Source organism: Platalea leucorodia, assembly GCF_965183815.1.
Source record: "Platalea leucorodia genome assembly, chromosome: 5".
NCBI lineage: Eukaryota > Metazoa > Chordata > Aves > Pelecaniformes > Threskiornithidae > Platalea > Platalea leucorodia.
In genome coordinates, this window is record NC_138827.1 from 99619465 (window position 1) to 99646642 (window position 27178).

The 27178-nt window shown below is 38.9% G+C and overlaps 1 protein-coding gene across 21 annotated transcripts in view; it reads left to right on the top strand.

Annotated features, from left to right (window-relative positions):
* The window catches only part of MBD5 (methyl-CpG binding domain protein 5), a 155212-nt gene that overhangs the window by 28500 nt on the left and 99534 nt on the right, over window positions 1-27178 (top strand). For 15 of the 21 annotated variants that reach the window (XM_082312670.1, XM_082312659.1, XM_082312657.1 and 12 more), the window contains one exon: window positions 23358-23455. The gene's annotated coding sequence lies outside the window, so the exon portion shown is untranslated. Of the gene's footprint in view, window positions 1-12611; window positions 12820-13815; window positions 14078-14997; window positions 15138-23357; window positions 23456-27178 lie in introns of those variants that run through there. The other 6 variants (XM_082312656.1, XM_082312667.1, XM_082312671.1 and 3 more) reach the window with 3 other exon arrangements.

The following is a 27178-nucleotide window of genomic DNA, read 5'->3' on the forward strand; positions in this document are numbered from 1 at the left end:
ACTAAAATCTACGTTAAGTGACATTATCAAAAACATGACCGAGCCCTAAAAGTGACTGACCTGCACGGACATCTTTGTGTTTGCGAATATAGAGGTAAATGTCCATTTAAACGTATTTTAATACTCTATTTGAGAAGACTTAGCTCTTGGAAACCACTTTGAATTTCTAACATCCACATATGAAACGCTAGCTTTTATTTTCAAAATTATTGTCGCGTACAAAGAAAAAAGGTGCTTTTTCTTGGTAATGGAATACAGAGTTGAAAGGTGGATGCAGGCGCCTGGGTGTCAGCAGGTAGTGATTTTTAGTGTCTGTCTCCCGCCTGGCCTCCAGTTGCTGCTCTGTGCGGTCTTCGATTGGCCTTTGTGCGCCAGGCAGAGCGGAGATGGCGTTGGATGCTTACATTTCAGCTGAATCCCGCCCTGAGCAGTTGTGGTACGCTTCAAGATGAGAAGGAATTGTTATTACAGCTGGGATACCAAACTTGGGCTTTTCCAGCGCCTAAACGTCTTTCTTGAATGCAGGATTCAGGACTTGGTCTAAGATGTCTCCGTTATCATAGTATATTATCATTTTAGGGAATACTGGTGGGTTTAAAAAGAGGAGGAAAGTATGAATATACTGAACTTGTCTTCTAGGAGATTATATTCAGTCTAGTTGAATTCAGAAAAAGGAACCTCTTTTTCTGATTTAAGAAGCCAAACTATTATGGGTGCAAAGATATAATAGGAAATTTTACTCAATTAAGTGTACAGCCAAAACATTTAGTTATTTTTGTAGTTTCACTTATCACTAATGATAAAGCATCATTAAAAATAGCTTCTTTTTTTTTTCCTTCCATTTTGAGAAATTGAAGTAGGATCCCGTTTAGATTGAGTAACCTCAGAATTGAACAGCACTCAGAATTTAGAAAGCATATTTGTTTCTTGAATTAAATGGTACATGTGTAAGTCAACTTTCCTTAAAAACCATCAGTGTCTTCATTCAGGCAGCAGTTTTGGGACCAGTACCACGGAATACCAATTAAAGGCAGCTCTGTTTCAGGTGTCTGAAAAGGACCTCCTCAAGTCGGAAGCCATGGCCTGGAAGGGACAAAATAGAAAACATGGTTTAAGTTTCTTCTATTAACTAAATATCCAACTAATAGGATAGAATACAATAAAAGTTAAAGTTAGATAGAAACAAAATGAAACCTGATGAGGTTCAGATTAAGTTTCAGATTCGTTTTTTCATTCTCAGGTTGACCCATGGTAAATGTAGAAATGCCACCAGTATTTGTGATGATGTGGTCGTTAGTTGTAGAACGCAAGTCATGGTGATTTGTGTCATTTTTACCTCCTCTTTGTCGAATGTGGAGCACAGGATCGTTGTTTGGGAAGGCAAGGTTATACAGCTATGGCAGCCGGGTTGCCCATCGTCACCTGCAGAGACAGCGGCAAAAAAAGCGTACAGTCAATGGCTGCTTCTTACCCTGCTTAGTCTGCAGACTGCATTTCACTTCCAGCTTCTCCTCTGTATGCTTGGACAAATTAAAATGGGGCATTTTCCAGAACTCATTGATGATTTAATCAAACCTGCTAAGATATACCTTTATATAACGAGTATCCATCCAAGCTCAGGGCAGAAAGCCCAGTCAGCACTCAGCAGGCCAAGAGAGATTTAGCCTACAGATATCACCTCAGTTCTCCTGCTTAACTCTCTGTTAAAAGTAATTAAAACATTCAATGATAAAAGAAAAATCTGTAATTAAAATCGTAGGGTTGCATCCAGCCATATACAAGGCAGAACCGCTCGTGTCCTTCCGTTGCCTCATACAAAAACACGTTATTTGGGGGGAAGGAGTCTTGGGTGGTGGTTGAGTTTTGACCCATAGTATTATGGTGGGATATTTTTAGTTCCATAGGAGGCTCATCCTTTTCTTTTCCTTTTTATGTGAAGTGATGGTTTTTTATTCTGCTTCACAGAATTGATTGATTTTTAATTGTGGTTTAATATCAAAATGAATGGTATATGATGCATCTGTGTAAACGTCAGTTCCATTTTTATAAATGTGAATCAGTTTCGTGTTTATAATAACTATGCACTTAATTTCTCACATATGATGACATTTGAAAAGTGACAATTTTAAAGAATATTGGAGCAATCTAATAAAAGATATTTGAGGTATCAAATATGGTCAGATGACTTTGTTAATACATTAAAAAATAAAACAAAACAAAACAAACCCACAACAACAAACCAAACAAAAAAAGCAAAACAAAACCAAAAACCCCAAACCATCCCTTTGCCTTTTTTTGTGTTCAAGACCAAACAGTTAAAACTGGTAATGTATACAAACGTGACCTGTGAGGATTTTGGCTAAAGCAAATTTAAGTCTTTCATACTTTCCAGTACCTTCAGTAGGTTCTTGGGTCCTTATTTTCATAACTTGGGGGGGGAGGCTGAAAAGTTACTGTTAAAATTCACATGTTTGTCAACACTTGAATGTTAAATAGAATCTTGTGTTCGTGGAATTGAAGGTGTAGTGATGCAGAAGAGCGTATGTCTGGGGTAGCATCCTCCAAACTTGCACAGTTTTGAAGTAGCTTTTGAAAGCAAGGTTGTTTTCCTGCAGAAGGGAAATAATGTTTTGTCAGTCACAAATTGATGACGAAATTTCAAATATTTACTTAGAAGAAATCTATTCGTTAATTCATTTGAATTTTTCATTGACTAAGGTCAAGAATTCTTGCACAGCCAAAGCATTTTTAGATTATTTTTTTAAATTCTATAATTTAAGAAGCTTTAGAAACAAGATATTTCCCTCTATTATGATATTTCTGATATTAGGGTATGAATATGCTAATATAAATTAGTATATTCTGACATTTGCAAGTGTGAGGGATTGCATTTAAATAAAGTACAAGGAGTCACTCCATCTGCATTCTCTATAAACCTGCTTTCCCTCCACGTGTAAATGATGCTGAGTGTGAGATTGCTGATAGGAGATCCTTCAGACCTTCTTATAAAATCTTCTGACAATAAGGAACAGTTGCCGATTACTGCTACTAGTAGTCTTGGTTTTTTGTGAAAAGTTTCAGCCTTTTCAAAACAACTATGGACTCCGACTGCGTCGTTCAGAAGTTCTCAGATCGCTTTCTCTTGCACAAAACTATTTCGCTTCTGAATAATAGGAAACGTTGATGAATGAACATTCTCCAGTCTCCTTGCTCTAGGTGCATACGCTGCTGCACAGATATATCTCTTTTCCCTTCATGCAGAACTGCTTCAGATGTGCTGTTGTGAAGCTTCCAGCCTTCTTAGCCTAGTTGAAGCTATAATTTATTTAAATACTATGAAAGTAATGTTCTGCTCCTCTTGACAGTTTGCAGTGACTGATCTCTCTGTGTGATCTCGAAGTAGCACAAACTGTAGTTCAAGGTGGAAATACAGTTACCAGTATTCGTTTGGTGACACCGGCGGGTTTCTAAGCGAAAGGAGCTTGGAGTCGCACGGGATGGGTTGTTGCCATTGCCAGTCTAAATCCGGGCCCGTCAGACAGCACTCCTGCCATCCCGCGTGCCGTCCTGGGGTCAGCAGCAGATGGTAAAAGGGTTTGCTGCGTATTTTATGGTTTCTTCTGATGTAATTTTCGTGGACTACTACTCCAAGGATTTAACTCCTTTTGAAAAACAGCAGTAGTGGAAACGCAACAGAAGTCACACTTTGTCATCTCTTGAGGTTGTCTTTTGTAGTTCTTCCTGTGTGATTTCCCATCGGGCTTTGTCCCTGGAGCTCATGTTTTGAAATTTTCTTAGGAGGCTCTTCTGAAGAACAATTCTATTTCTAAGGTTTCGGCAGCTTTTTAGCAGTTGATGAAGGACTGCTCTGTGATTTTGGTTTGGGGAATGTTTGCCTTTTTCCTGATGTCTCCTTCCCTGCCATGCATGTTCTTGCAGCCTTTTATGAAACTTCCTTCTTCATTTTGGTACTACAGCTTCTCATTGAAAAGCCCATTTTAAAGATACCTGGTGCCTATATAGCATCTGCCTGGAGTCTCTGAAGCTTTTATAAATATAATAAATAGTTAGTCTATCTGGACTTGTAAGTCATTTGTGCTTCTATGCTCTCAATTCAATATCAGTACTAGATAGTCTTTATTGTTGCCTATTTGTAACTTTTTTCCTCATTTACCCAATGTGCCACGCTCGCTTTATGTTCAAAGCCTTGATGTTGAACATACTTCCCAGTTTTTTCATCACCTCAGCTACATTTTTGCCTATTCTTTGATGTGCCAGGTAATACTAATAAATATATTTAATCTTTATTTCCATTAATCTGCTTTGTTATTTACAAGTTCAAGTATGCATTTACAACATACGTATTTACATATTTTAAACATCTCTAATATGTGTTATCACTCAAAATACTAATCAATGCAATTGTTAGTCCATGTAATTATCCTAAAAGTTGTAACAAATCCTTTCTTTGCCATTTTTGTCTTTTGTGGACTCTAATTTATATTTACACCAGAGTTTACCTTAGTATTTACTATTTACATTAAACAGTCATGAAAATAGAAGTTCTTTTCCCAAATGCAGCAGTTGTTTCTGACTTCTTAAACAAGTTGTCAGATATACCTAAAGCAGGGATCCTGCAAATATTAATCAACTTTAAAATAGTACCTGTGGGATCTAAACTTTGTGTCTACTTTGCTCTGTTTGGGTGTTTGGTTTTTTTTTTTTTTTTTTTTCTTCCTTCAAGACTGTTAGAGTCTGAGGAAATAGTTCAGATTTTAAAATTTAGTAGTCTGACTATTCAGACTGAGATTGAAGTTTGTGACTCCATCTCGAGATGCATGAAACTTGTTTTAACTGATGAAGTAGTAACTATATTGTGCTTTACGCAAGAATGATTTTGACGTGAATGTTTTACTTGTGTTGACTATTTTTACACTTTACACATATAATATGTAATTGTAAAATTTTAATTTAAGATTTTATTATTCTATGTCATGTTTGTTGCTCTGGGATTTAGTCAGCCTTACGGGAAGGCTGGTATTGAACTATGGCTGTAAAATCTTAAGGTGGAGCAGAATCTTCAAACTGCAATGACATTCCTGGGCTTATTGTCTCAAAATTTGTTCTGTTTTATCAGGGAGTAGCAGGTTAATTCATGAGCTAAGCTTCTACCTATTAAAAAGTAAAAAATAGCCCACTGTTTCTTGAACATTAAATTTTTTTTTCATTTTTAGAGAATTTTCTGTTCTTTGTTTATAGCTGGGGTCGAGGCTTTCTTTTATCATCTATCTCAGCTTTGCAAAATTTCTGCCAGCTAGTATACAGACCTTTAACTAAGCAATGTTGAAGTTACCAATGAAAGAGTTTGTCTTCCGAGCAATATTTGCCAAACGCTTTGCCTAGGAGGTTAAAATAAACACGTGAAGGAAAACTTGGCTGAAGGTTTTGCAGGCAGCCAGGCAATCCTACTGACTCGAGCTGTCTGTACCCGCCATTCCCGCTGTCTCCCTGCAGTGGACTGTGTGTGTCACGTTCTTCTGTTTGTTCTTTTGCAGTTACTTGTTCAGACTTTTTGTGAGGACCCAGTGTCTCTCTGATGCAAGCCCGCCCACAATTTTGTGGAAGAAAAGAAATGATGTTTGTACTATGTTGACATGCAAGAGTAGTGATGGAGCAAACTTCAGCTTTTCCACCTGCTTACTTCAGCTTTTCCACCTGTGGCACAACTGGTTAATTGTAGAGAAGATGAAAGTCCGAAGATGTAGTCATATCGGACATGAGAACTGAAAGGCCCAGAGGTTCCTCATGTGAGGAACTATTACCAGACTAAAATGAGGTAGTTGTGATATTTTTAGTTTGTTATTGATGGAAAATAAGAAAATAAGGGATGATGAGGAGAAATCACATCAATAGAGGGAATACACAGGTGAAAATTACTGTGATTTAATTTGGGAGGATGGATGGGTGATGAAATATCAGGAGCCCGAAGAACTGTGGTCAGAGATAAGAGATCGATTTGGGGCTGCAGTGGCAGAAAAGCAAGGCTTGACGAAGAGGGAGGAGACTAGGGAGAAAAGTCGTAAAAATAATTAAATGAATAAACCTTCTAGTTTTTAATGTAAACACAAATCTCAGTCTCACGTTGTCAGCCTTTGTGTCTGAACTCAGATTTGTCTGGAGGGGAAGGGGCAGCAGGCTGCGTTTCTCCTTGCTCTCCTGTGGTCTGAAGATGTCCTGTTACTCTCTTCAGGAGAGCTGTGCTGGGTCGGGTCTGTGGTCCATCTGTAGCCCTTTCTGTACCCCGTGGGTGACAACGGATGGCACAGGGGCTTAACAAAAGGGGATGTATAGAGATATACTTCATTGATTATCAGAACCTCAGATACCACCGGGCATCTAGAAATGAAGCTTGGACTCACACCACGTGTTTTTAATAGTTACTAATGGATCCGTAGTCCATAACTACTGTTTCCTTTTGAAGGCATTTATACTTCTGTCCTCCACAACATCCTATGGCAGCGTTAGGGACTCATCACTCAGTGTATTGGTTTTGAGAGTATGGGAACATCTTCCTCTATATTCCTTAGATCACACAGCAGGTTTTCAGTAGACAGACAAGTGTGTCAGAAATCTCTTCGTACAGGAGGCGAGGTCTACGAGGCTCTGCGCTTGCGGCCGCTCATGGCTTCTCTTGCCTCCCGCTGGCACGCACACCCCTGCATGAGATCCTGCTAGAGCAACCACATGTTCTGGGAAGATAAGTCAATACTCTTGAGACATTCAGGGAATATCTGATGGGAATTGTTGGGGAAGAAGCTGGGGAGGGGCATTCGGGGAACCTAGGGTGGGTTCGGTACGTGACGGTGATGCAGAAGGCGGCAGATGAGAGAACCCAGGGAGACAAATGAGAGATTTACATCTTGGAGCTGTTTTAGACTATGTTATTCTCCATGGGGAACTCCCATTCAGCTAAGAATGGTGCCATTCTTGTAAAATATTTCAGTGAAGCTTTGTGATATAATTTTATATTAGAAACCATAGTTAAATTGTAGAACGTAGAAAATACTGCAAGAATTAGCCATCTTGTCAAGGCTTTTAAAAATAAATGACTGTTAGTATTGCAGAAAGGGGAACTCTCAAGGTAGCATGAAGTTAGCATAGGAGTTTAAGGACAGCCCTAACACTGATTTTAAGTATTTGTATTAATGACTTTGACACTAATGAAAAGGCAGTCCTGACGAACAAAGTTGGGAGGTATCAGTACAGGGGAAGAACAAATAGGGCATGAGAGCCAGCTGCCTGGGTCCCTACTGCTTCCTTTTGCATTAGTACTAACATTTTTATAACTAGAAAATGAGTAAAAGCTCATATTTTACCCTCCTCCCCTCTCCCCCAAAGTAGGTTTTGGTCAAATCAGGTGCTCAGCCTGGCTCGCCGTGGTTCATTGCATGGCCCCGTAAGTGCCTGTGCTAGCAAGGGGAGGCAGTGGGAGTGAATGGGGGGCTTTGTGGAAGAGCAAGACTGCCCTTTTCAGAAGTACCATAGGCTTACATCAAATGAAGTACGGCGCTGTGGTAACATTGCCTAACATAAAATGAGCTGGATCTGTGATGGCACTTGGTCCAAAGGTATTTGAACATGACTGTGTTGGGCCAGAAGCCCTTTAAAAGGGAGAGAGGCCTGAAGAGCACTTCAGTGCCCAAACCAGGTCCAGTGCCCAGCGCGATGGTGATGACTAGAACTAAGCACCGTACCTTGCAAGAGCCTCACAACATGGAGGCAGTCAAGGTGGTGGTGGGAGGATCACGTGCTTGTGGTGATTTGTGGTTACAGGGTGAGCGGAGACAGAAGAAGAATGGGGTTTTGTGTTACTGTAGCCTGCTGTAAAGCAGTCAAGATGTGGGAACACTTGTACTTCTGCAGGGGTTTTTTTCCTCCCTAATATGGAAGCAACTTAACCTTCTAAGCGTATTAAAACCAAAGATTATTACGATGATTCAGTTATTATTTACAGTAAGTGGTAGAAGACCTAAGAAATCCCTAGCATCTGTAGCTTTTGCTAATGACAACAGTGTGACACAACAACAAACTGACGTTGTAACCTCAGCCGCCTAAAAGGACCCAGCTTACTTTCAAAAATATTTCTTTATGTTTCAAAAGAAAGAAGCAAAACTTGCTGAGGTATTGAGATTGCTTGGCAGTGTTTCTTGCTCTTACACTACACAGAATTCAGAATATCTCAGGCCTTGACAACCAAGGAATGAAAAGTTATGGTACAAGAAAATCCAGGTTTAAATCTTCCCCTGCTGAGCTGGCAGTAGCAATTGAAAATTATTTGCATGCTAAGGTGTGGTTGTACTGAATAGTGGAAGGAGCAGCTGAAATAGCTAAATGGAGTTGTTGGTTGGATTTAAGGAGATCTATTAAACTTTCCCTGTTCACCTCTTGTAGTCTTCTGGGTGTTTATGCTTCATTTCTACAGCAAATGGGGTCCATTTTCTACCTGTAAGATGAATAGGAGATAGACTTGCGGGTTTACTGGTATGCAGTTAAAATACAGAGTTGGTTATCATCCAAGGAGGGGCAATTCTAAAAGGGCATTTCCACCTGGTAGGAGGGTGTGGAGAAGGCAGAGGCAGACTTGTCCTGGAGGTGCCCAGTGAGAGGCAATGGACACAAGTTGGAAAAAAGGAGATTCCGGTTAGATATAAGGAAAATAAAGTCACCATGAAGGTGGTCAGCTACTGGAGAGGCGGTAAAAATCTGTTTTTAAAGGTATGTGAAACTTGATGCGTCAATGCCCTAAGCATCCTGATCTAGTTGTTGCTCCTTTTAGCAAGAGGTCGGACTGGAGACCTCCGGAGGTCCTTTCCAACTGGCACGTTTCTGTGATTCTAACCTATAGTAAGTGTAGGTTTTCTGTGGAATAAGTGAAAGATGAGGTTGTAGGCCAAATGTACTCTGCCCTTGGTCACCATATGTTTACTATGGGTAACTCTGGCTCGTGACCGTGATGACTCCAGTATTTACAGGCCTCCACCTCTGTTGGGCAGTGCTCCACATGGCCTTATCTCTCCATGGTTACCTGTGTGTGCTCTGGGTATGATAAACTACCAAAAGAAGCTCATTTCTGTTACCCTGTTATTGGTGTCTGCCTTTTGCCAGCACAAGTGTTTGTATGATGAAGCTAATCCAAGTTATAATTAGTGCAGCCAGAAAACAGGTTAGTTTTAAGGGTCAGCTCCTGGTGCAGTGAGTTGGTTGTGTTAGTGCTAGGGGAAGGGCGAAGTGTAGGGCAGAAACAGATAAAGTGCAGAAGAAGTAGGACCGCTTCCACCAGCAGTTGAACATGAACATGCAGAATCTGATATCAATTTCTGATAGATCATAAAGTTACCTTTACTCTCTGCTAATTATTTTTTTCTTGATCCAAAACGTTGGGTTTATTGCCATAACACTGTTTTCAAATGGCCAGGATTACCCAGGAACACACAGACATTTATCTAGGTGGATTTCGTATAAAACCATATCGTTGCATATTTACTTTGCATAGCAAAAAATGTTTAGAATTTCTGTGAATAGGGTTTTGGTTTCGGTTTTTTGATTTGATGACATTTTGTGTGTATTTTCATGTTTGCATTTATTTGCTCTCCATAGGTTACCAAAATCGGAGGATTTCAGGAAATACCTGGTTTCTTAGAATTTTAGTACCAAAGCTTCATGCGTTATGGTGTGTGAGAGCTAGACACAAGTATCAAATTTTAGGACCTCGGTGCAATCCGCTGAAAAGGATGTAACTGGTTGCATGACTTACAGCCATTTCTGGGTGGACACCGGCTCCAAGGGATTCCAGCCAGATGATTTAGTAATACTGCTTCTGGGCTAAAATGGTGATTTGCCTTATTTATCGGAGGCACCTGAATGTGCCTTTGTCTGGGCTCTTGAGGAAGTAACGTTATGGAAAGACTAAGAAAAGAGAACAGGCAAGACAAGACTTAACAGCCTACGTATATCTGAAATTGTAAACAACTAAAGATAAAAAGGAAATATTCGGGCTAGCGTAGGGGCTTATAGCTAGAAATAAAGCAGTGAAATGAGGAAAGAGGAGATTAAGGCTAAATGTCATGAAAGAGCATTCTGCAACAGCAGTGGTTTTTTAGACGACTCTTCCAAAGAAAGCAAAGAAAAAACTGTTTCAGGACAAAGGCCCTTTTTTTGTTTTTTGCTTTTTCTTTTTTTTTCCCCCCATGTTTCTTTCCTTCAGCTTAACCACTCAATGTAAAATAATCTCATATGGGTATAGAAAAGAATGTATTAAATTTTTGAGGCATGAATGTGAATCTCTGCATCCTCGGGAGTTGCTGTGATGATGCCCGAACGCTGCGCAGCTTTACAGAACCGAAGGCGCAGTCTTTGCCATCGGGATCTCGCAGTACAAAGCTCTGATCTTGTAAATGAGTCGACGGTGGTAGGTCTGTACACAGTCTGCGCTTCACTGGCTTCAGTGGGACTTGGTAGGAATAGCGAGAGCTGTGTAGTTCAGGATTTAGTTTTGGATAAGTTGAAAAAAGTACGAGTAAAAACTGTTTGGGCTGAAGTGGGAAGAGATGAAGGGAGGAAGATAGGAAGAAATTATTAAGCTTTTGTAGGAGTTTTTGGCTTTCTTTTTTGAATGCATATAAATGCTGCTGCTTTTTTTACCATCAGTAGGACCTAGATGGCAATTTTACTAGTTATTTGTACTATTTAATTTGAGATTAGAATCATTCTAAAAGAGCAAGTAGGGGGTATCTATTTGTGGTCTGTTAACCACCAATGGGAGGTAAAGAAATAACAAACCAAAATCCTGAATTTAAACTTTTCAATGGGCTAAATAGACGACAATTTTTAACAATATCATTATTTTGACATGGATACTCTTAGCTAAGCTTTTGAAAGCTTTTGATGTCTTTCCTTAAAAAAAACTTCTAGTATTATCTCCAGTGTCATAAAATTCTTGCAGATCAGAATTGCTTTGGTGGTTTAAACCGGTGATTTAAACTGGCATTAGCAACACTGCCATAAAAAGGATGCTTCTGCAGTTTTCTCCAGCAGCCAAGCTGGTTGGAGAAATGTCTGCCCACTTCCTCTTGGCCATTCGTTCCTTTGCCACATGAAGGTTTTTTCCCCTTTTTTGCTTGCACCAGTGAAAGTGCTTGTGGTGGTGTGTCTGTGGGCTAATGAAATGGTGCAGATAAAACAATTTTTTAAATGTTTTTATTGGGGAGGGAGGGAGAGGTGGTTAGCTGGATTCTGCAAAATCTCCTCCAATAGGGTCAATTTTTGTTTCTTCAGGTTTTTTTTTGTTTTATTTGTTTGTTGTTTGCTGTAAGCCCAAATAATTTCAGTGCTGTGGTTTTCAGCGTGGCTCTGCAAATATTTGTCTTGGCACATCGGGGCGGTTGAGGCGCTGGAAGGGCCAGGTGGGAAACACGCAGCTGAGGACCAAGCAGCGCTTTTGGAACAGGTTTGGTACTAGAGGGGATATACATGCAAAAGTGCCCTTGGATTTTTCTTTTTCCCACATACGTATTTCCAGTCTTCTACGTATCCCAAATAACCATTAGAAACTGATTAAGAAATCTGTTAAAATATGCAGTGCTTCTAAGAAACTTTAAAGTGCTGTAGCTGAAGGTGAAGGTTGTTTCTAAAATTGTTTGAAGATATTAGAGCTATCAACAACACCTTATTCTCCTTTTCAATAATATAACAGTAAACTTGGGGTTTTTTTTCCTTTACTTTCTGCACTTGTGTGAATTTGAGCAGTGTTCCAGCTGAACTCTGAAATCTGACAGTCGTCACTTCCAGCCCGGTAATGAAGTGTCGCCTGGGTGAAACTGGAGACCAGCCTGGCTCCACAGCTCTTGTGTATTTGCTCCATATTTAAAGAAGAGATGTTATGTGATATTTTCTCCGACGTAACAAACGCAGTTAAATCTCTCCTTAAGATTTAAAACACAACTTTTCCTTGGGCTCAAATGCTTCCTTGCTGCCCCGAGAGGGTCTTATTGAAATGCAGACACTCCATCTTTCCCTTTCTTAGAGAGCAACCTGTCTTATCAATTACTTCCATGAAACAGCATTTACTACGAATATCGTTTCTGCTGTTAGACTGTGAAGGGACAAACTGCATACCTGATATGTCTGGATAAGGAAGTTAAGCAACACAATCCTTGTAATTCCTCTTGACGACTGTGAAACAGGGATGTGATGATTATGGTTCTCCTGGGAGATGTCTTAAAAAATTAACAAGGTCATCTTCCTAACAAAAATTTCCAAACCTCATTTCAACCAAGTGGGAAGGGAATACTGCTTTTATCTGCTTCTGACTTAATTGTCCGTGCGTCTGTTGTGGAGATGTCGTCATGTGATAGCGGTGCCGGTAACGCAGAGAGATGCCTCTCAAACCCCTGGGAGGAAGAAGGCAGTTTTCCCTGAAAGGTTTTCTTTTTAGTAAAGATAAGATGGAAAGAGTAATGATGGAGACTAAACCGGTAAAGGCAGAAATATCAGAAGGAATGGCAGGCTAAAGCCAGAATTTTTAAAGCTGCATTTTAGATGCATCTTCAGAGCTGGATAGGCCATTCCGAAGAAGCCACCTACATTGGCCAAGTCCTTTAATAGCAGATGATCTTTTCTCCGCAGAAGAATAAAGAGCGCTGAGTTCTTAACTGAACGTGTTTTAAACAGGGGTGTCTGGCAGCGTGAGTCAGGTCGGCCTCCGGAGCTCCGGGAAGCACAGGCAGCCTGGAGAAGCTTGCTATCGCTGAACGTCTGAAGGTTGGATACAGGATTTGGGAGCCGTACAGAAACAAGTGCTCCCTCCCCGATGCCTAAGTCCACTTTGTTAATAGTGCAAAATTACAATTGAACTAAGCTGATTAAATGGCACAGTAGATTTGACACACAGAAACAGTGTTGTTAATCTGGCAGCCAAAGATATTGGAGGGGAAATGAGGTTAAAAAAAATACAAAGTCCATCCAGAATTATGATTTTCCTTATTTAAAAAAAAAAAAAAAAAAAAAAAAAAAAAAAAAAAAAAGGCAAAAACCTACTAAGGCTTTTCCTTTTTTAATGCGTCTAGAAAGTCTGCTTTTCAAGAAGGCAGCACAGTGAACTGGGAGGAAATAGGATTTTATCTTTTATTTAAGCAAGGAGAGAATACAGGCATAACTTCAAATAAATTTGCTATTAAAAAAAAAATTACATTATTGTATTTGAGGAGTATTCTGAAGTTTCTTGGAGTGATTTGCAGGTTCCGTGGGACTGATCTGTATGTACTGTGCACATAGTTGAATAAGGGAAATAAATTTCTTTCTGCTAGTAATGCAATCATCTCACAAGCTATTTTTTATTAAATTAGACCTGTGTAACTAAATTGCTCCTGATGCCTTTTGTGGATGCTCCTAAATCATCAGCTAAATAGCAGCTGATCTAAGTTTGGCAAAAGGAAGAAATGAAGTTTTGGAAGATGATACTCATTGTTCCTGATAGTAATCAATCAGAATTTGATACTTGTATACAGTCTTGTTTTAAAAGCATTGTAATTATGGCAGTGCTACAAATCTTATGTTAATGGAGGAGAAAAAAAAAAAAAAAAAACAGTAAATATGACCCATACTTTGAGCTTAAACATTCTGTGGATGTTACTTGTAGAGTGACTGCTGTTTCCCTTAATCAAGGTAAACAGCAGGATTAAAAAGATCACCTTCCCAACTTTTCTCTCATATCATTAGAAGCAAAAGCAAAGCATATACTGGCTTACCTGACCAATTAGCAAATTGTTTTCTTCTGTTATTTCCTGTGTAATTCATGCTTTTGATAACTATTCTTTGTCTTTAGAAAGATCTTTCCTGTGTTCTAGGGTTCCTTTTCAAAGCAACGCTCAGACAATGAGACATGTTGGTATTTAGGGCCTGTCCCCAGCTTTCATCTGCTTTTCCTTACCTTTCATGTTTGTTTTTCCCATTGTCAGGACCTGCGGTGCCTCCCCTTTGGTGTCCCTAGCAGCAGCTGGTTGTGTATTTGTTTCAGGAGGTGGGTGGCCCTTCTGTCCTGCTCTTTTCCAGACATCAGGGCGAAGGGAAAGCAGGTAGAGCAATAGGTATATGTGAATGTAAAGCCTGAAAAAGTGGGTGTCAGGCTGATGTATTCAGATGCATACATTAAAAACATTTTAATCTTGCATATAAAGTCTCCCTAGATTTCAGTTTGATGGTGAACATGCACTGCTAATATAAAGAAGCGTTCCTCTGTTAAATCTTGTGGGGTTTGGGGGCACTTGTGAATTAATTTGTTCCTGGGAGTTCCATCAAAACAGAAATCCGTTGTCAAACTACAGATGTTAAAATACAGACAAAAATTGTTCTTGTTCTGAGAAATTATACACAGTTATTAGCAGTTGAATATTGAAGTCAAAATGCAGAAAAGACCCCTGAAACCTACTATGATTCTAAGATTTCAGAGGAACACTTTTCCTAGACCTTCTTTCTGGTTCCTTTCCTTAAAAATAAGATATTTATGGATTCATGGAAATATCCATATAGTTTTACTTACAGTTTCACCAAGACTTATTGCTTGAACACTAATAGAAGCTGAGTAAGTTACAGTGACCAGGAGAACACAGACTAGTGCAGACACAGAGGAAGCCCCCTGCTATGGTGGTACCTGTAACCAGGCAGAACAGCTCGCCCTTTCATACTGCTATGAATGCATCTATTACACTTGGAAATCCAGCGATTCCGTAGGAGTTTTCATTTTAAGTCCTCTACCTAAAATGATTTTTGAGGATTTAGCACTGCCCTGTTCGAGCTCTGTACAGACGCAGGCACCCACACTCTGGTCCAGCAGCGGTTGCCATCCTATTTCTTGTCGTGCCGTGACCCCATATGCGTCTTCCTCTCATGTTTGTGGGGTTTTGTTAGTGGGTTTTCTTTTTTTTTTTTTTTTTCTGTCAGGTGGGAAAGTCATCTGGCACAACAGGATATTGAACTCCTTTGAGAGTCTGGCCAGAGGTAAAAAAGGACTATTGCTCTACTGAATGCCATGTATAATTGGTGCTATCGGACATCTGGCTGACCTGGTACCTGATACTAAGGTATGACTCTGCTGAACAGATAACAAGGGCTGTAGTCATGTCCCTGTGTCCTCCTTCATTTGGTACCCAGTTTTCTACAAAGCAGTAGCATTCTGCCTCTTGGTATTTGAAACATGGTGTAAAACTTTGCACTTTGTGCTGAATAATTACGCTTCAGCTAAATGAATGGAAAAACACTGTTGAATGGAAACCGTCACAAGATCAGCCAATTAATACAATTTTTCTGTTGCATTTGATTGCCTTTTCTGTTCTTTAAAGAAGACAGAAAATAAAACAAGAGACATATCTGAAGAGATGCATTTTTTTTTTTTCTTTCGCTGTGTAATCATCACAAATTCATACGTTCTTAAATTTACAAAATCCATTTTGTGCTTCTAAATGTTTCTAATTTAATTTTGGAGGAGAAGAATATTTCTTCAAACAATTGGGGCTCAACACTGTGCCATTTTTTCCATTTTAACAGAAAGTCTCTGAAGAGATGTCGGTATTTTATCTGCTGTGTAGTGTCCTCTTTTCGGTTTTTTTGATTCACTGTCATGATTTCTGGTATTCAGTGTTTGAAAGCACAAGAACACTAATTATTTTATAATAGTAAGTGTCAGTACGCAGTTTTCTCAAAATCAACCAAAAATAGAACTTTAGTCCAACTTGTAACATCTTTACAGGTTTTAAATGCAAGTATTGATAGGAAACAGCCATTCAGAAACTAAAGCTTTGTATCTACAGTTCTCTAATGCAGTTCCTTCAGTCTTTAGTTCTATGTTTAGAAAAATTATTACTATGACATCAGTTCTCTACAGATTTGTTATAGACATGGACTGCCCTGGAGCTATAAAACGCTGTTAGGGTGATAGCAACTGCCACAAATCGGAGGTGAATATTTTTGGAACCATCTAAACAGCAGAGGAAGAACATCGTGTTACAAAGCACAGTGAAAATTCCACAGTTATAAAAATATTTTTCTGTTTTCTTTCTTCAATCCAAAAATAAACGCTAGGTAGTATTCCTAATCCTTTCATTCATTTTTCTTGATTTGCAAGTTTTTGCATTTTCCAAAGAATTTCAGCTATCTCTGCAGTGTTGTAACAACAAGATTACAGTTGACAGAAATTTTGTACTTCTGTTTCCAACTGTGTCACCAACATACCAAGAATTTGAGGAGGTCACTAAATCGCTCTGCCCCGGGTTTCTGTTAGTAAACTAAGAACTCTGTCATCTTTGCATGACTTGGGAAGTAAATTACATTTGAAAGTATATTTTGAGATACGGTAGGTGTTTGGATGAATAGCAGTAGAGATGTGAAATATTTTCTTTTGCATATGGAAATTTTAAAAAGGTCAACCATCTTTTTTTTTGAGAGAGATTCCTCAAGTTTGCTGATTCCTCATCTTCAGTGAAAGGTGAGGTATGTGTGACTGATCGTTTAGCTGTTACTTAGTAAGTCAGACTACAAAAGCGTCCTTGGGTGAAATGTGAGTAAACCTCATTACTGCAGCAGTGGTCACTTAGTAAGGAAATTAAATAAAGGATATATTTAGTAAACCCTACTCACTTCTATGACCTAGTTTGCTGTGGATAATAATTTTCTTAGGGCAGTATGGGGCTTACTTTTCCCCCACTTTTGCCCCATTTAACTTCCATGAGTGAGGAGATTCTTCCCATCTCTCATCTTAATTTCTGGGCCACTCTTAGCAAGGCAAGGCTCTTCCCATTGGTGTCTGTAGTAACTCCTGGTTCCCACTCCGGCTTCACTTTGGCCTGCTCCTGGTCTTCCTCCTGTGCCCGTGGAAGCCCTCAGAGCTTCCTGGTTCGTCGTTCCGCTCTGATAAACTAGGAGTTTAAACCCTACGTTCTTCACCTTCCTATAGCTGTGGATGATATAGATGCTGGCTGGGCAGCCTGACTCAGAGACCAGCTGAGATGTGAAATAAATTGATGCAAAAGCTTGTGCGTACTCGGTTGAATGAGTCATAGCTTCTCTACTCATGTAAAGCGCTCTAGCTTTAAGAGCATGCTCTACTATTAAGGTAGTATCAAATAAGCGAGACTAAGAGAGAGAAGTCTGGATGCCGTGTTCACGTGTTGGTGAATGATGTGGCAGGTTATAATTCATGGCGGGGACTGAAGTGAGGGGAGCTCACTTGGTGGTTAAGTTGGTAAGGGATTTTGGGGAGGGGTTCTTTTAGTTTGTTCTACCCGTTATGTAGGCTCAAATAGAGTTTTAGTTTCCTAAGATGTACAGCCTAAAGTCCTACGATGCTCCAGGAGATGGTTGCACGTTAGACGATCTCCGTGGAGAATTTTGCTTTCGCTAATTGTGGAAGAAGTTACACTGTTCAGCTTTAAAGAGAGATGAGCTGCTAAAAAAGTGTTTAGCAGGAACCTAGAAGGGAAGGAAATGTAGATATTCATGTCTGGAAGAGAAATGGGATTCTTTACAATGTGTTTTGTGTCTCATTGAGGGCTGTGTTTTTTCCTTCCAGAAATATTGTTTTGTTTCTCAGAACTTTTAGTAGTACTGGGATTTTGACTATATTAAAAAATAAAGTATCAGTTCCCTATATAGAGAGAGAAATTACATTTTTGTATTTTATATATGCTTATAAATGTAATATTTATATGTATGCACATATGGTTTAGACTTAAATATTGGGGGAAAAAAAATATATAAGCAAGTATCTGTTACAGCAACAATGCCCGAATCGAAGCAGCCCCACGCCGCAGCGCTTTGCCCTGAGGCCTGCGGTGAGCTGCGGCGCCAAGTCCCGCTTTGCTCGGCGCAGTGACGAGAGAGGTTTTGTTAATGACGCGGGCCCGAGCGCTGCTGGAGAACGCTTGAGAGCTGCGAAGACTGGCCTTCACCAGCCTACGAGTGATAACATCAGCGAGGCTTTCATATTTTCAGTTAAAATGTCTTTTTTTCCTAATGCTAATTGGGAAGTTCAGTTAGATTGGTGTCAATAAAATGGTAAATAACAGTTAAAAGCAGGATAAACTTCTTTCTTAGAACAATATTGGAGCAGAGTTATCTGTCATGCGATCTCATTAGTTGTTGCTTGCTCATCTGACAAAAACAAGACAGACCTGGTTTATTTATTTCTCGCTTAAAACGATTAATTTTAAAAAATATTGAGGCTGCCTTTTCCACATAATTGTGGAACAAAAAAAGAAACTGGAGTGATTTTCCTCCTAGTTCTTTTATGGTGGTATGCTGTTGCAACTGGGTTGAATCATCTCGTGGATTCTGCAATCGGAGGAGAAGGTAACCTTGGTAGGGCTCGCGGTGCGTTTTGGGCAGCGCTTATTCCTGTTGCTTTCTCCCTCTTCCACTGCACACATCAGGTGTGATCACCGGTACGCGGCGTACGTGTATGTTTGTGGGTATAAAAATAGAAAGCTGGAAAACAGATCCCGTCAGTGTTTTTCAAATCTACTAGTCCTTTAAATTTGTCACTAAAAAACATTTAGAAAAGCCTTTCGGTTACCCTTGTGTAGCTATATGCAGATATTCTATTATACGTACTAACATTTCTAATGTTTTCTGGGTACATTTATCTTAGTGTGAAATAATCTTCGTACGACTGTGTTTGGGTTGTTTTCCTCACGACTAACAAAACCATACCTCCCAGAGGCAAATGACTGATGGAGATTGCAAAGCCTCTGTAGTATTTCTGTGGTAGTGCCTCTCGCATATATTCCCTTCTCTAAAAGAAAATGGTCTGAAATTTTGCACCTGTCCGAGCTAATGGGCTTCTATTAATATCTAAACATCTATCTGAAGCTCAGGCATGTTTTTCACCCGTGTGATTTAAAGTAACACATGTAACTTCATCAAAGTTACTTTTGATTTATGCCTGTGCAGAAGTTGGCTCTTTCAAGGAGCTAATTTGCTGAAACTAATGCAAATATTGAATTCCTGAGGTTAGCGTGTCTTTTGTTTGCATTTGTGATATTCCAATTAAAAGCAAACCCGCGGTGTGGGGTGGATGCGGACAGTTACCACAGCTCGGGGAGAAGCGAGGTTTCACCATCAGACCTCTGGACCGGCCCAGAGACTCATCTAAAGAAATCCGGTCCTGGGGTCAGGGTGGCCTATGCTCTATCATTTTCTGTTTTCAAGTTATTTTTGTAAAATGTTTGAACGATACTTTGTGCCGTTGTGTCAGTAATAGCGGAAAATCTACCTTATCCCAAATAATACAAAAATAGAGTCCAAGAGCTATTTACAGTTGGAACAAATGGAAAGCTAATGACATTCGAAAAACATATTGATGTTTTTACATAACTGTGCAATAAAATATTTAGGTTAAAAATAAATCTAATGGTTTTAAGACTTAGTAGCACCCACGAGTGTAAAAAATAATGTCTAAAAACAATTTATTATTTTTCCCCAGTGATTTTTGAGCATTTACTTTGAATGATTATTGTCATGTGTTCAGACTGTTTAGCTTCTTCAAAGTTGCTGTTTGGGAATAAATTAATGAAAATACATTTGGGATTTAGAAAGTTTCATATCTCAGAAGATGCTAAATGTTGAGTTGTGTCTAAATACATGTTTTGTCCCCAGTCCAGGAAGAAATTTAAAAAAAAAAAAAAAAAAAAAAATCAAAACAGATTCTTACAGTTGAGCAGAGACATATGTTTTGTGGGTTGGCACCAGACTAGGATGCAGAATCTTGTAGAACCAACTCTTCATACTCTAGGATATTTAGAGGAACAACATTCAAAACAAGGTGCTAAAGAATTTAAAAAAAAAAAAAAAAAAAAAAGAGAATATAGACTTTCCTTAAGACAGAAATTGTCTGGTTTGAGTCTCTTTATGACTGTCCCCTTATTTCTAGTGCCATGTAACCATGTCTTCTTTGTGTCAGCGTCAAATGACATACAGTAATCAGATATTGTAAATAAGATAATGTGTTATTAAAAAGAAGGTGTTTTAATTTCATTGGTAAATTCACATTAATTGAAGATGAGATCATAGTGACTCCTTCTGGCTGTTAGGATGATGATTATAAAATCACATGAAGAAAAAATAACGAAACACTTGGGTGCCATTCAGCAAAACGAACAAGTCCCAAGAGATTTAGAAGATTCCCCTGAAACATGTGGTTTAACACAGAAGAAACTTTTTCCTTGCGATGCGATGCTCAAACTCCTTTGAGAAGGCTTAGAGGGTTTGAGAACAAAATTAATGATACCCTTACAATTATTGCAGTTGTTATGTATGAGAGGAAGGTGATTAAATCTGATCAGAAATAACATCTGCAATGGGAGCAGAGTTTAAATATCTGGATTTTGGTTGCGCAGTTCAGTGCCAACAAAAAGAGAAAATGTCATCTATTAACACAAAAGGCAAAGTGAGAATGATTTACTTGTCAGGCAAAAAAAAAAATCTTTTCAGTGGTACTTAAAAAATCTGGGTAGGTTTGGGTATGATTCAACTTCTTAAGAAAATTGAATGCTAAGGTTGAAGGGCAATTGATAGAAAGCCTCAACACCGAATTTCACGTGCAAAGTCGCTTTTAGGGAAAACAAGTCGCAGCGTCTGAACCGCTTTGAAGAACAGTCGTTTAAAATGGCACAATGAAATGTTGCATTCGTTTCCCTGTAGTTGCTCTGTATTATGTGTTCTCCCTTTAAAAAAAAAAATGGTTTTTACTCCAGTTCTCAGTGCATCTTCAATTTTAAGATCTCCCTGTCAGCAGGTGTGCTTGCTGGTTTATAACCACTGATAAGCATCTTCCATGCTGAACTTATTAAACAAATCTGTTGATGGATTCTGCTTTGGCTTCCGTACCAGTTTATTCCTCTGACTTTATTGGTTTGGCATATAAAACAAGTAAAGTACAGCCAAAGCCAAGCATAGCTACCAAAAGAAGCGTATGTCAAGACCGCACAAGATGTAGACCTGTTGCATTAAAGGTAATTGTTTCGGGTTTAATGTTCACATGGCATACCTTAATGCAGCAGCACTGGGTATCTTAGATCGGGTTGTTTAGTGACTTTGAGCAGCTTATCAGCAGAACTTCTTGTTCGCCTGTTTGTTTCACGGGCTACTTCTGTGCACTCCAAGGTATTTCGTTAGCCTTAGATTATTTGAAACGCTTTTTTCATTGCTCTCCTGCTCCTCAGCCCTGTCTTGAACCATATCTGAAAACGCTGTGGCAGTCTGCCGGGGCAGCATCGCTTTCAGTTTCCACACAGCAGCTTTTTAATACTTTAATAGGGTCATTTTGTATCTGGACTTTTTTCCCCATACCAATCCATCAACTCTCAGTTTGGCAAGCATCAAGGCACAGTGTACATCCAATTGCTTTTTCAGATTTTTCATTAGAAAAAGAGAGTTAGCGTAATCATGGTATAGCCTACGCAATTTTATTTCAGAGGCTGATTTGACAGTTATTTTTTCTACAAGGATTTTAAATTTTGGGAAGCACTAGAAAGACCAAAGAGTATCCATTTAAGTATTCGATAACTTGCTATTTTGCAGAAGAAGTTGATTTGAAAGGTGTTTATTCTCAGGTGATGGAAGCTGGGGGGGTTGGATTGACTTTGGAAAAACCAAACACGAACAATTCAGATAAAGCATTATCATAAAGCTGAGATGAAATAACTTTGCATTCATATAGGCAAACTGCAAAAACTTAGTGTTTTTGCTATTAGAGGTATTATGGCTTTAAGCAGCAATAAATTGTCCACAGAGCCTGCTAAGTGATCTGGTGATCCGATCACCTTTTCACTCGTGTCCTGACTGCTGGCAGTCAGATGTCCCAGGTCTGCAAATAAATAAATAAATGAGTAAATAGATAAATCACGGTTTAAAAAAATATATATTCAAGATGATTTAGTTGCTTGTGTTAACCCAAGTTGGGTTGCTGCTGTGGCTGTACACTGTCAGGAGTCAGCAAGAGGTTTTCCTTTGCTCAGAGTTGGATTCCTCTGTAATCTAAGACTAAACCAAGTGGAATCGACTGAGTAGAGGGAAAAATTGTTCACAAGATGAAAGCTTTTTGACTTGATTAGTCTTCTAGCTTATTGCATCTGTTGCTAAATGAGGACTGAAAGATTTCACACATATCGCAGCATATTTTAGGTTACATGGGGACCAGTGGGGCTTACTTTTGTATATAGCGTCGAGCATGTAGGTAAGGGTTGGTTATACTGACTTACGGCTGTTATCAAACTTTCTGTCTCACGTTACACAGCTACACTTTGAAGTTCCTTCGTTAAGGAAACGTTCTCCAGAGCAGAGAACATCAGGACAGTCTGAACGTCAGGAAACACCTTTTTACTGTGAGCGTGGTTGACCGCTGGACCAGGTTGCCCAGAGAGGCTGAGGAGTCTCCATCTGTGGGGATGTTTAAAGTCCAACTTGTCACGGTCCTGGGCCACCAGCTCTAAGTTGCCCTGCTTGAGCAAGTGGGGTTGACCAAATGTTCTCCAGAGGTCCCTGGCAACCTCGACTACTCTGTGGAAATTTTATTGTGGTTATAATAGACAAGTGGTTTCGCTTTTAATGAAAGAAGTTGAGACCTGGGGGGAAAAAAAAAAAAAATTGTAGCTATTGGGCATTTTAGCGTAAGTTGATTCCAAAGGAAGTACGTACATAGACTAGTTCATTTGATTCTGGCCTTACCAAAGCGTAGTATTTTTTTTTTTTTAATTCATCTTTCCATAGTTACAGTACTAAAATAAGAAAACAGCACTAATAAATGATACTGCGTGGTTATACTGTTGAGTCATGTGGGGCTTTTTAAAACCATAACTGGCATTTTTAGGGACATTGTCTTAAAGGTACCTTTAATTTGGCTTTTCAGAGTTTATGGAGGTGGTTTAACTTCTCATAACCTATTAGTGCTTATAATATAACAACACTTCAATACTAATTTGTAATTTTATTTCTCTTTCCTAGTCTTTAACTCATGGGATGATTACTGCTGTTATTTTGGTGTGATAGCAGTGAATTTCCCAGGTTTGGTGTATTTGGTCTTAAATATATTAAGGCGGAGTAATTGTTACATGCCTCAAGTAGATAAATGCCTTCCCATGTAATGGCTCTGCCGTTTGTCTGTTGTTAACAGCAGCTAAGAAATTCATGTATTGTATGAAATGCACAATTTTACTTTGTGCCTTCTTAATAAATAAATACCGTTTTTAAAAATCCCAACTCGAGTTGCGACTCACCTGGCTTACGTACTGCTCTGTGATGTTTTTCTTCAGATCCTTATTGACGATGGTGGTCATTGGAGGCATAAATATTGAAGAATATATCATTTACAGACAAGATCTTTGAAATCTGTTTCCTTCAGACAGCAAAGGTAAGTAAAAGAATCTGTATTATGCATATATATATAAGTAATAAGTAATATATAGGTAATAAGACAGTTTTTGTTCTCAAAAATAACCAAAATTGAACAGCAACTGTAGTTCAGGAGCCTCGCTTCACTTTTAAGTGTTAACTTTTTTTAGTAAGTTTAGTTATCCTACTAATGTGAAACATAGGCTACAGGGAAGGAGCTCAGTTTCTTTTCCTCCTTTTAGTTACAAGAATATGAGTCCTTTGCTTGTTTTTTCTGTATTTGATGTTATTCCTCCTTCTTTCTTCCTCATGAACTTTTCGTACCACGAGATCATTTGCAATATCTGTGTGTGATACCGATGATAACCAGGAATACCTTGGATATCAAAATCCGAAGAGTAGCTGGGCATGGGGATTACTACTCAAAAAACCAGAAGTTATGTGGAAAAGAAATAGCCAGCACCACACGAAGTAAAATAGTGGTCAATCTTTTGAAGCTTTCTATAAGAGTTTAGAAATGTGACTTCTTTTTAATTAGATATTAGAGACACAAATCTGATGTGCACTCTGCTTGTACTATTTGTTTTGAAAGTGTGGACTTTTGATCAAAGTAAATGTTAGATATTCAGGAGAGTTTTGTTTGGGTGTTATTTTTTCTATTTTGAAACTAACTGTATAAAACACTCTAGATAGTATGGGAAGAGTTTTTTCTGCTATGGAAATGGAGCTAATTTTCCCACTCATTATCTGCTGTTAATTTAATGTGTGGCAATATCTGAAATTTAGTGATGATTATATGGCAGTAGATTTTTGGTTAGCTGTACAACTCATCTATGAGCAAACCAATTAAGACGTAATTTCAGAATATAATTGAACTCCTAATGGGGCACTTTAATTCACTAGAAATTTACATATTTGCCTTTCTTTGTTTTAGTAGACAGGTCCAAAATGAGGGTACGGCTTCATTTTTGAACTTCTGAATACAGCAACTTCATCTGAGACTTTTCAAAATGAAGCATGTATGAATGCTGTTGAATAAGAGGATGGATAAGTTCATGAATAAGCTACTTAGTTCTCAGATCTGAACTTTGAATAGCTCTCATTAGCTGTTTATTTGAAGAATAAAACTTACGGTGGTGTTAGGATGCTATGGCCCTATTGACATTCTTTTCACCTGCAGCGCAACATCGTGCGATGCAACACACTAAAAACCGATCTACAAAGTTTGTTCAGCGTTCAGAACTAATTTTCTGCCTTTAGGCATGTCTGGGCAGTCGCGATCTGCTGGGAGAGCGCTTTTTCTGCAGATCTTTATAACAGATTTTTCAAGCAGTATGAATAGAAGATCATTGGAACTGCATAGTTAGCCCAGACCCAGCCTGATGGAGCAGCTGGGCTGGGACACACAGAGCTGGAGTTCTGTCTCCCACTTCTGTGTTACAAAATGAAGTACCTCATTTATGTAGTGTTTGTAATGCCTTCCTAGTTTACTACCCATTCTGTGTGTTTTTACATAAGTCAGAGTTCTCCTATGAAACTCTCTTTTTACTTTTTTGAGGGTTTTTTCATCCCAAGTTTAACAAGGGCACTAAAACATCATGTTACTCAAGTCTATCGCCACATGCAGTGGGTACTGGCAGATGTATCGGGGCTAACGCAGCCCTGGTTCCGTTGGGTTTTGCATTGTTCTAGGTTTTCTCAGCTCCCAGATGATGCTGTAAGAGAACAACAGATGGGAAGGAGTTAAAAAAATGAGGCGTGCATAACTGAATTACATGACCTAAAATAAGGAAACAAACAGTAGCTGTTTGTTAGAGGAAAGCTCAAACTAAGAAAGAAATTAAGGCCGTTCTCTTTTCTTTTTTTATTTTTCCTTTTTTTTTTTTTTCTTAAACCCCCAGAACGGAAGACCTTTTTCATTTAAAAGATAAACACTGCTGAGCTGGGGGGGGTTATTTATACCTCTGCCATGTTGAGGTTAAATTTTTGGGTTTGTTTTGTTGTCACTGTTTCCTTCAAGGATAAACCTTTGAGTCTGTTTCTATTTGTTCTAAAATGGGGGCCTACAACATCTGGTAAAGGAAAACCAAATGTTTTGGGGAAAGAATTATCAAAGTTTGCATTTGGGTTAAGAAGAAATATTTTTTGTATGTGAAAAACTGGGACAGGGAAAGTATTTCTTTCTGTAAGGTTAACGTTTTACTGGTTATTTCCTTAAAGTTTTAATATGTACATGTGGATAAACCTCAGAATGCTTCTATGAAATCCAAAAAAACATTTAGCTCTCATTCTCGGCATGTTAGCTTTTATTTTGCATCCTTTTTGTCTACCGACACTAAAATGTTCAGAGCTGTATAGGTATGTGCAGACACTGTTTCTATTCCATTTGATCTATTTTTAAATGCAAGGGCTTTTTGTATTTAATACGCATTACTGTGCGTGCAGCCTAATACTTCAAAACCTTAGTGACCTTGGTTCACCCACTTGCACCTTCTACATTCATGCAGTCTTTAATTATATGATAAAATACTATTTTTCTCCATAGAAGGAAATCCTTGCATTAAATAGATGGCATTTAATCAGTGTGCAGCTAACTAGTATTTTTAAATGCTCAGTGTCTGGTTCCAGATCTTCTGTACCATATAATTTTCAAACCTCACTCTGCAGGTAGAATTAAGAATTTGCCTTTATGCTTTACTGTACCTTTTAGCAACAGGTTTTCTCTAAGACTTTCTGGCAAAACCCAATCTCTGAAGCCCGGGTTATTTTGCAGAACCATTTTCAGTTCTCGGAGCTTCCCTTGCCAGCTCTTTTGATGGGCTGCTGGGGTTTGTATACTTTTTACAGTAGCTGCAGAACTGGGGTACTCACTCCATGAAGATTCTTTGAAGCCAGAAAAGCAAGAGCAGTGATCCTCCATGAAAAGCATAGGAATTGAAAGGATTGTCAGCCTAGGCATCTTTTTTGAAGTCATGATTTCATTCTTCTTGGTTCTCAGTTTCGCATTCAGCCGTGCTTACTTGTATCCTAGGTCCTTGTATGTCTCATGTCCTGCATCTCTCTCTTCATTCTCCCTCATCCAAATAAGTGCTCATGTTAACCGGTTTCTATTTCAAGTTCATTATCCATTCTCACGCAGCACCAGTCTTCCCTCGTTTCACTCACTTTCCAGAATTACAGTTCTATTCTGGCTCCAGATCTGCACCCCTTTTTCTCAGGGTGAGTCTGCACAGATGGGTATTGAAGGTTACACATCTTTCTACCCATGCTCTGACTCAGCTGGTGCAAGTCAGCTTCGGTACAACAGCCTTGCAGCTACTTCGGCGTGACTGCGAGGTGCTACGGAGGAGCTAAGTCTGCTCCTGTGCTGTGCTAGGAAGGTTACACACAACCGTAATGCAACGATCAGCCGTCTGCCAAATGGTGTCCTTGCTATAGTGTGTATGTACATTGAAATTTTGCATTTCCAAAACTCAAAAAGCTTTAAATTGTGTATTAGAAAACAGTTTGGAATTTATGGGTATTTTTAACATGCATATAGCAGTTTTAGCGTGAACACTGTGGATTTTCCTTATCCGTAAACTGAGATGGCACTTATTGATTTGTATCGTTTATTTCAGCATGTGAAAGAAAGCAGAATGATACAAGTCCTCGTAATTTTTTTTTTCTTGTTAATCACTTCAAAGGGCGCAAAAATATATCAGAGAAATATAGCATTAATAAAATAGAAAACTGGTTATGC